The sequence below is a fragment of the Amphiura filiformis genome, chromosome 15 (assembly GCF_039555335.1).
Source record: "Amphiura filiformis chromosome 15, Afil_fr2py, whole genome shotgun sequence".
In the NCBI taxonomy this organism is placed as follows: domain Eukaryota; kingdom Metazoa; phylum Echinodermata; class Ophiuroidea; order Amphilepidida; family Amphiuridae; genus Amphiura; species Amphiura filiformis.
Genome location: NC_092642.1, coordinates 37,793,492 through 37,803,152, shown reverse-complemented (window position 1 = coordinate 37,803,152; position 9,661 = coordinate 37,793,492).

The window sequence follows — 9,661 nt, the reverse complement described above, 5'->3', positions numbered from 1 at the left end:
AACTCACAGGCTAGGTTGCTTCCAAGCGCTAGCTCTGAATCACGAACAGAAGACCATGAAAGCAAACAAGCTTCAGAAAGTTCACAAAGGACTGATAGTTGCTTTGCTAAGGATAGTGCTACAACTTCATCGAACAATGAAATGATAAGACCGGTGCTCGACAATGAGATTTCAATCCCCGATGAGGCGTCATCTGGGTCGCAGAATCAGACACGGCAACACGGCCATGAAATTGGGATAACAACGTCGGCATTATCTAAATTGTCTGGATGCAAGATAGCCAACTCACAGGTCGTGTTGCTTCAAAGCGCTAGTTCTGAATCACGAACAGCAGACCATGACAGCAGAAAAGCTTCAGCAAGTTCAGAAAGTAGCTTTGCTAAGGATAGCTCTACAACTTCATCGAACAAAGAAATGATAAGAACTATGTCCCACGATGAGACTTTAATCCACGAACCACCTGATATTGCCACAAATCTTGAAATCATGATTACTGACAATTCTGTTTCCGAAAGGAATCTTAGACCAGCACAAGAACGATCTCATACGTGGATGGTCCAAGCTCACGCAGTAGCTCCCGATCATTCAACTATATTGTACAAGGCACGTAGCAAGCAATCATCAGATTCTTCATCAAGAGTTACAAATGCGAAACAGAGAATGATTTCTTTGACCTCTAGTACGACAACCGAAATGGTAGAGATGATGGAGCCTAAGGATAATGAAACAAAGTCAGAGGAAGTAAAAATACAAATAGGTGGTGGTAACAAAATTGAGGCTGAAAGTAAATCACACAGTTCGTCTTCAACTACGGACGTGACATCACCAGGCGTGTCCGCTTGCGACTCCGAATGCTCGTATTTTGATGAGGCGTCATCGGGGTCGCAGAATCCGTCACGGCAGCACGGTCATGAAATTGGGATCAAAGAGTCGACATTCTCTGAATTGTCTAGGTGCAAGATAGCTAACTCACAGGTTGAGTTGTTTCCAAGCACTACGTCTGAATTACAAACAGTAGATCATGAAAGCAGAAAAGCTTCAGCAAATTTACAAAGGACTGATAGTAGCTTTGCTAAAGATAGCGTTGCATCCCCTTGCGACTCCAAATGGTTGTATTTTGCTGGGGCATCATCTGGGTCGCAGAATCCGCCACGGCAGCACATGCATAGAATATCGGCATCATCTGAATTGTTTAAGTGCAAGATAGCCAATTCACAGGTCGAGTTGCTTCCAAGCGCTAGTTCTGAACCACGAACCGAAGACCATGACAGCAAAAAAGCTTCAGCAAGTTCAGAAAGGACTGATAGTAGCTTTGCTAAAGATAGCTTTACAACTTCAGCGAATAAAGAAACGACACGACCGATGCCCCACAATGAGACTTTAACCCACGAACTACAGGATATTGCAACAAATATTGAAAGCATGATTCCTAACAATTCTATTTCCGAAAGGTGTCTCAGACCATCACAAGAACGATCTTTGACGTTGATGGCCTATATCAAGGAATCGTCAAATTCTGAATCAGGGGATATGCCTTTTAAGGCAAGTGTTACAAATGCGAAACATAGAATAACTCCTTTGACCTCAAGTACGACAACCGAAATGGTAGAGATAATGGAACATGGAGATGATGAGACTAAGCCAGAGGAAGTAAAATTTCAAACAGCTGGTGGCAACAGAATTGAAAATGGAAGTACATCACGTAGCTCGTTTTCAAGTGCGGAAGATATTTTGTCGTGTAGCTCGTTAGATAATGATTTGACAGCACAAGCCGTATCCGCTTCCAACTCCGAATGGTTGTATTTTGCAGGGGCATCATCTAGGTCACAGAATCCGTCGTGGCAGCATGTTCATGGAAATGGAAACAGAAGATTGGTAACATCTGAATTGTCTAGGTGCAAGGTAGTTCACTCACAAGTTGAGTTGCTTCCGAGCACTAGCTCTGAATCACGAACGGAAGACCATGAAAGCAGGAAAGCTTCAACAAGTTCACAAAGGAATGATAGCAGCTTTGCTAAAGATAGCTCTACAACTTCATCGAACACAGAAATGACAAGACCGATGCCCCACAATGAGAGTTTAATCCACGAACCACAGGATATTGACAAAAATCTGAAAAGCGCAATTCCTAAAAATTCTGTTTCCGCAAGGAATCTCAGACCAGCACAAGAACGATCTCAGACGTGGATGGCCCAAGCTCACGCAGTAGCTCCCGATCATTCAAACATATTGTACAAAACCCGTAGCAAGCAATCATCACATTCTTCATCAAGAGAGGTGCTTAAAGCAAGAGTTACAAATGCCAAACAGGGATCGATTTCTTTGACCTCAAGTACGACAACCGAAATGGTAGAGATGATGGAGCCTAAGGATAATGGAACAAAGTCAGAGGAAGTAAAAATACAAATAGGTGGTGGTAACAAAATTAAGGCTGAAAGTAAATCACGAAGTTCGTCTTCAACTACGGATTTAACATCACCAGACGTGTCCGCTTGCGACTCCGAATGTTCGTATTATGATGAGGCGTCATCAGGATCGCAGAATCCGTCACGGCAGACCGGTCATGAAATTGAGATCAAAGAGTCTACATTCTCTGAATTGTCTAGGTGCAAGATAGTTAACTCACAGGTTGAGTTGTTTCCAAGCACTAGCTCTGAATCACAATCAGAAGACCATGAAAGCAGAAAAGCTTTAGCAAGTTCACAAAGGACTGATAGAAGCCTTACTAAAGATAGCGCTACAACTTCATCAAACAATGAAATAAAAAGACCGATGCCCCACAATGAGATTTTAATCCACGAAGTACAGGATAGCGATATAAATCTTAAAAGCATGATTTCTGACCATTCTGTTTCTGAAAGGAATCTCAGACTTGCACAAGAACGATCTCAGACGTGGATGGCCCAAGCTCACCCAGTAGTTACCGATCATTCAACTTTATTGTACAAAACCCATATCAAGCAATCATTACATTCATCACCAAGAGATATGCCTTTTAAAGCAAGAGTTGCAAATGTGAAACAGAGATCGATTTCTTTGACCTCGAGTACGACAACCGAAATGGAAGAGATGATGGAGCCTGAAGATAATGAAACAAAGTCAGGGGAAGTAAAAATACAAATAGGTGGTGGTAAAAAAATTGAGGCTGAAAGTAAATCACACAGCTTGTCTTCAAGTACGCGAGACTTTTCGTGTAGTTCGTTGGAAAACGATTTTTCATCACAAGACGTATCCATTTGCGACTCCGAATGTTTGTATTTTGACGAGGCGTCATCAGGGTCGCAGAATTGGCCACGGCAGCACGTTCATGAAATTGGGATCAAAAGGTCGGCATTATCTGAATTATCTAGGTGCAAGATAGCTAAGTCACAGATCAAGTTTCCAAGGATTTGTTCTGAATCACGAACAGAAGACCATGAAAGCAGAAAAGCTTCACCAAGTTCAGAAAGGACTGATAGTAGCTTTGCTAAAAATAGCCCTTCATCTTCAGTCGTATCCACTTGCGATTCCGAATGGTTGTATTTTGCTGGGGCATCACCTGCGTCGCAGAGTCCGTCATGGCAGCATGCAAGTGGGAACAGAAGATCAGCATCATCTGAATTGTCTAGGTACACGATAGCTAACTCACACGTTGAGTTGCTTCCAAGCGCTAGCTCTGAATCGCGAACAGAAGACCATGAAAGCAGAAAAGCTTCAGCAAGTTCAGACAATACTGATGTTAGTTTTGCTAAAGAAAGCGTTACAACTTCATCGAACAATGAAATGAAAAGCCCAGTGCCCCACAATAAGACTTTAATCGACGAACTACAGGATATTGCTACAAATCTGAAGAGCATGATTCCTGAAAATTCTGTTTCCGAAAGGGATCTTAGACCAGCACAAGATCGATCTCAGACGTGGATGGCCGAAGTTCATGCAGTAGCTGGGTCGCAGAATCCGCCGCCACGGCAGCACGGTTATGAAATAGGGATCAAAGAGTCGGCATTCTCTGAATTGTCTAGGTGCAAGATAGTGAACTCACAGGTCCATTTGCTTCCAAGCACAAGCTCTGAATCACAAACAGAAGACCATGAAATCAGAAAAGCTTCAACAAGTTCAGAAAGGACTGATAGTTGCTCTGCTAAATATAGTGCTACACCTTCATCGAACAAAGAAATTACAGGACCGATGCCCCACAATGAGATTGTAAACCACGATTATCTGAATAGCGCCAAAAATCTTAAAAGTATGATTTCTGAAAATTCTGTTTCTGAAAGGAATCTCAGACCAGACAGTACAGACAGGAGCTTTGCTAAAGATAGCTCTACATCTTCAGTCGTATCCACTTGCGACTCGGAATGGTTGTATTTTGCTGGGGCATCATGTGGATTGCAGAATCCGCCATGGCAGCACGATCATGGAATTGGGAACAGAAGATCGGCATCATCTGAATTGTCTACGTGCAAAACAGCTGATTCACAGGTCGAGGTGTTCCCATGCACTAGCTCTAAATCACGAACAGAAGACCATGAAATCAGAAAAGCTTCAACAAGTTCAGAAAGGACTGATAGTAGCTCAGCTATAGATAGTGCTACAATATCATCGAACAAAGAAATGACAATACCGATGCACCACAATGAGATTTTAATCCATGATCTACAGGATATCTCCACAAATCTTAAAAGCACGATTTCTGAAAATTATGTTTCTGAAAGGAATCTCAGACCAGCACAAGAACCATCTGAGACGTGGATAGCCAAAGCTCAATCAGTAGCTCCTGAACAGTCAAACATATTGGACAAGACCCGTACGAAGCAGTTATCACATTCGTCATCAGAAGATGTTCTTTCTAAAGCAAGAGTTGCAAATGCGGAACAGAGAATGATTTCTTTGACCTCGAGTTCGACATCCGAAACGGTAGATATGATGGAGCTTGAAGATAACGAAACAAAGTCAGAGGAAGTAAAAATACAAATAGGTGGTGGGAACAAAATTGAAGCTGAAAGTAAATCACACAGCTCGTCTTCAACTACGGAAGACTTTTCGTGTAATTCATTGGACAACGATTTAACTTCACCAGACGTGTCTACTTACAACTCCGAATGCTCGTATTTTGATGAGGCGTCATCTGGGTCGCAGAATCGGCCACAGCAGGGAGTTCATGAATTTGGGATCAAAAAGACTGCATTATCTAAATTGTCTGCGTTCAAGATAACTAACTCACAGGTCGAGTTGTTTCCAAGCACTAGCTCTGAATCACGAACAGAAGACCATGAAAGCAGAAAAGCTTCCGCAAGTTCAGATAGGACTGTTAGTACCGTTGCTAAAGATAGTGCTACAACTTTTTTGAACAAAGAAATGACAATGCCGATGTCTCAAAATAAGATTTTAACCCACGATCTACAGGATAGCGCCACTGATCGTAAAAGCATGATGCCAGAAAATTCTGTTTCCGAAAGGAATCTCATACCAGCACAAGAACCATCTGAGACGTGGATAGCCCAAGCTCACGCAGTAGCTCCTGATCATTTAAACACATTGTACAAAATCCCTAGTAAGCAATTATCATATTCTTCATCAAAAGATGTTCTTTCTAAAACAAGAATTGCAAATGCGGAACAAAGAATGATTTCTATGACCTCGAGTACAACAACCAAAATGGTAGAGATGATGGAGCCTGAAGATAATGAAACAAAGTCAGAAGAAATAAAAATACAAATAGGTGGTGGTAACAAAATTGAGGCTGAAAGTAAATCACACAGCTCGTCTTCAAGTACGGACCACTTTCCGTGTAGTTCATTGGACAAAGATTTGACATCACCAGACGTGTCCACTTGCGACTCCGAATGCTCGTATTTTCACGAGGCGTCATCTGGGTCGCAGAATCGGTCACAGCAGGAAATTCATGAAATTGGGATCAAAAAGACGGCATTATCTAAATTGTCTGCGTGCAAGATAGCTAATTCACAAGTCGTGTCGTTTCCAAGCACTAGCTCTGAATCACGAACAGAATACCATGAAAGCAGTAAAGCTTCAGCAAGTTCAGAAAGGACTGATAATAGCTTTGCTGAAAATAGTGCTACAACTTCATCGAACAAAGAAATGCCGATGCCCCACAATGAGATTTTAATCCGCGATCTACAGGATAATCTTAAAAGCATGATTACTGAAAATTCTGCTTCCGAAAGGAATCTCAGACCAGCACAGGAACGATCTCAGTCAAAAATGTTGTACAAAACCCGTAGCAAACAGTCGTCACATTCTTCATCAAGAGATGTTCTTTCTAAAGCAAGAGTTGCAAATGCGAAACAGAGTACGATTTCACACAGCTCGTCTTCAACTACGGAAGACTTTTCGAGTAGTTCATTGGACAACGATTTGACATCACAAGACGTATCCACTTGCGACTCAGAATGCTCGCATTTTGATGAGGCGTCATCTGGGTCGCAGAATCGCCCACGGCAGCACGTTCATGAAATTGGGATGAAAAACTCGGCATTATCTAAATTATCTAAGTGCAAGATAGCTAACTCACAGGTCGAGTCGAGTTCTGAATCACGAACAGAAGACCATGACAGCAGAAAAGCTTCAGCAAGTTCAGAAATGACTGATAGTAGTTTTGCTAAAGATAGCTCTACAACTTCAGCGAACAAAGAAACGATAAGACCGATGCCCCACAATGAGATTTTAATCCACGAACTACAGGATAGCGCCACAAATCTTAAAAGCATGATTTCTGACAATTCCGTTTCCAAAAGGAATCTCAGACCAGCCCAAGAACGATCTCAGACGTGGATAGCCCAAGCTCACACAGTAGCTCCCGATCAGTCAAAGATATTGTACAAAACCCATAGCAAGCAATCATCACATTCTTCATCAAGAGATGTGTTTTCTAAAGCAAGAGTTACAAATGCGAAACAGAGAATGATTTCTTTGACCTCGAGTACGACAACCGAAATGGTAGAGATGATGGAGCCTGAAGATAATGAAACAAAGTCAGAGGAAGTAAAAATACAAATAGGTGGTAACAAAGTTGAGGCTGAAAGTAAATCACACAGCTCGTGTATAACTACGGAAGACTTTGCGTGTAGTTCGTTGGACAACCATGTTACATCACAAGACGTATCCACTTGCGACTCCGAATGCTCGTATTTTGATGAGGCATCATCTGGGTCGCAGAATCGGCCACGGCAGAACGTTCATGAAATTGGGATCAAAAAGTCGGTATTATCTGATATGTCTAGGTGCAAGATAGCAAAAGCTTCTGCTAGTTCCCAAAGGACTGATAGTAGCTTTGCTAAAGATAGCTCTACAACTTCAGCGGACAACGAAATGACAAGACCGATGCCCCACAATGAGATTTTAATCCACGAACTACAGGATAGCGCCACAAATCTTAAAAGATTGATTTCTGACAATTTTGTTTCCGAAAGGAATCTCAGACCAGCACAAGAACGATCTCAGACGTGGATAGCTCAAGCTCACACAGTAGCTTCCGATCAGTCAAAAATATTGTGCAAAACCCATTGCGAGCAATCATCACATTCTTCATCAGGAGATGTGCTTAAAGCAAGAGTTGCAAATGCGAAACAGAGATTGATTTCTTTGACCTCGAATACGACATCCGATATGGTCGAGATGATGAAGCCTGAAGATAACGAAATAAGGTCAGAGGAAGTAAAAATACAAATAGGTTGTGGTAGCAAAATTGAGGCTGAAATTAAATCAGATAGCTCGTTTTCAACTATGAAATACTTTTCGTGTAGTTCATTGGATAACGATTTGACATCACAAGACGTATCCACTTGCGACTCCAAATGGTCGTATTTTGATGATGCATCATCTGGGTCGCAGAGTCCGTCACGGCAGAATGGTCATGAGTTTGGACAAAAACGAGCTCCAGAACCCATTATATCAGATGAATCTACTAAAGGTAGCAAAGATCTTGACTCCTCAGTACCGCCCGTCAAGAAGCGCTGTTGCAGCGGTGGTCTGCCACGTTGGTTTATTTACGTTGGTTGGGTTATCTTGGTTCTTACTACGGCTATCTCATCCTATTACGTCATGCTCTATGGATTGAAGTACGGCAAACAGCGTTCCATCGACTGGTTGGTGTCCCTTTTTTTTTCTCCACGTTCCTGGAGATCTTCGTCACACAACCACTCAAGGTGTTCATGTTGGCTGCATTCGTGGCCACGATCTTAAAGAAGTGGGAAGAGGACGACGATGGTGGTAAAGATTTAGAAGACATTAATTTAGGTGAGTTGAGTGTTTTGCTTGTCATTGCATATCAATCACACAGGTGGTGGCGCATGCTATATCGCCATTTTTGACGTCGCCATTGGATTAACACGTAATCATGAAACATTCACAAACAATTTTAAATGTGTTATGTGGTGTTAAAGCTAAATTATGTTATTCTAAAACCGTTGTGGTTCGACAAAGTACCCCACTGTAAGTATGTTGTTTTTCAATTTATAACTGCTAACCGTCAATTTTGAATGGGGCTGTCAGCACAGCAGCTGAAGGGAGTATCCCATCATGCATCTGCTTGCTCCATAGCAAATACATGCAAATCATAAGTAAAAGCGGCTTAGATATTGAGAGCTATGGATAGTTTCACAATACTTTGGAGATCATATTTTTGTCAAACAAACGTCTTAACTCCCCTGATATAAGCGAGTAATTGAAAGTTGAAGGAGGGATTTTGTGTACACTTTCTATGGTATGTGCAGTTCTACTGTGGTACTGCAGAGCATGATGGGATACACCTATTCGCTGCTGTGGGCTGTCAGCCTTGTATTTTCGTTGTCCTCGTACGTCACGTGTCGCGTGACCTATACCGCCTGAATCGCATTTCCTTCTATTCCCCGTTTTTCCCTTGTAGTCAGTAGCGATAAACTTAAAGACTTGAATACTGAACAAATATTCAATTATTAAATTGGTCCACGTATTTGTATTTTTGTTCAAATGACTTATATTTCAACGAATATGATAAGATTGTGGTCTTTTTATGAACCTTTTAAAGTTGGCGTTTAATTTGACAATAAAGGTATCGTTTTAACCGCTGTCGACCACCTATTGTCTTATATAACATGGACGACATCATTACTTTGAGTTAAACAACGAGTCAAAGCCGAGTTGTTTTGGCTTAGAATCAATCAGTACCGTTATTGCTATACGCCTTCGATTGGTTCAAATAACGAGTACGCGTATTGCGAACGCACTGAACCGTGTTATATGGTGTCATTTCACACGGCTAAGAACGAATAAGATTGCAAGAATTTTCTCAAGTGTTTAAGAATTAAATTTGACTTGAAGACGTCAATTGGTCACATCAATATAAAGCAATCATCCAATGCACAACTGCTCAAGTTGAGGCTTGCTTGACAGTAATACAATCGGGAAAGGCGCCGGTCTATTTACATGATTTATATAGTGACTTGTATAAAATATTACTTGAAATTTACTATCGCTCAACAGAAACCGAGGATGCGGAAGTTGAATACAAATATATGATGAAGAAACGTCGCGAGAGCAACTGGTACAAGCCTCCGCCTCTGGCGAACGTCAACGATGCTCGTATACGGAAGATTCGCAAGTCTAAGATGTACGCACTGTTGCGAGAGATCGGTGGTCACATGTTCTTTGTGTGGCTGGTATTGGCGTTGGCGTACAGTGG